Raw genomic sequence first — 1,122 nt, forward strand, 5'->3', positions numbered from 1 at the left:
TTTTATATTATTTAATGATCTAATCAATAAAAATAATGTGTTATATGAATATATTTTTAAAATATTTAAATTTATAATTAGACAGGAATGTTTATATTGACAAAGATAATATAAAAACCATAATACACCATTAGAAAGAGGACGTTGACCACAAATTAGTTAATAGTGAGTGCCATCAATTCAAAGCATATTTAAGATTAGTCATTGAGAGACTGAAATGCCACCTCATCACAGGAGGCGCCCGGCAGGGATGGTGCTGGTGGGAGCCTGGAAGTAGATGTCCTGGTTCTACTACCAATACCTGCTGGTCACAATGCTCTACATGCTGGAGCCTGGGGAGCAGACGGTGTTCAATTCCACGCTGGTTTCCATTGGTACTCAGGATACATCTTCATGCCCCAACACATCATGGCGATATTGCACTACTTTGAAATTGTACAATAACCAAGATCAGAGGTTCCCTGGGGAAGATCCACCCTATGGAGTTAGAATGAGACCATCAGATCTGATAAGAAACCCTTCTAGATGTCAACCTAAGCAACCTTATAAAGACTAAAATTCATGAGTAGAACAAGAAAACCACCCTGACTCATGTGTTGTGTTCTTTATTTTTCATTTTAAAAGAAGCTCTTGCATAGTAGTTTTTGTCTATTTTAACATTGCAGCCATTTGTACTTTGATATCACTATTTTCTTTCTTCTTTTTGAGACGGAGTTTCATTCTTGTTACCCAGGGTGGAGTGCAATGATGTGATCTCGGCTCACCGCAACCTCCGCCTCCCAGGTTCAAGCGATTCTCCTGCCTCAGCCTCCCTAGTAGCTGGGATTACAGTCATGTGCCACCACACCTGGCTAATTTTGTATTTTTAGTAAAGGTGGGGTTTCTCCACCTTGGTCAGGCTGGTATCGAACTCCCAACCTCAGGTGATCCTCCCACCTCGGTCTCCCAAAGTGCTGCGATTACAGGCGTGAGCCACCGCTCCTGGGCAATATCACTATTTTCTTAACCTTTGTGACTGTTTCAATATTACCCCCGTGAAAGCTTTTCTTAATGTACCTTTGAGTGCATTTTAATTGTCTTCTATTTTTAAAACCCAAAGTCATTAGTTGGGTTTTACTGTTC

At 40.4% G+C, this 1,122-nt stretch overlaps 1 pseudogene; it reads left to right on the forward strand.

The window, feature by feature from the left end:
- Positions 1–250: 250 nt before the first annotated feature.
- LOC108528049 (serine palmitoyltransferase small subunit A pseudogene) lies at positions 251–444 on the forward strand (annotated as a pseudogene).
- The last annotated feature ends 678 nt before the right edge of the window (positions 445–1,122 follow it).

The sequence above is a fragment of the Rhinopithecus bieti genome, unplaced genomic scaffold, assembly GCF_001698545.2.
Source record: "Rhinopithecus bieti isolate Rb0 unplaced genomic scaffold, ASM169854v2 scaffold_3040, whole genome shotgun sequence".
In the NCBI taxonomy this organism is placed as follows: Eukaryota; Metazoa; Chordata; class Mammalia; order Primates; family Cercopithecidae; genus Rhinopithecus; species Rhinopithecus bieti.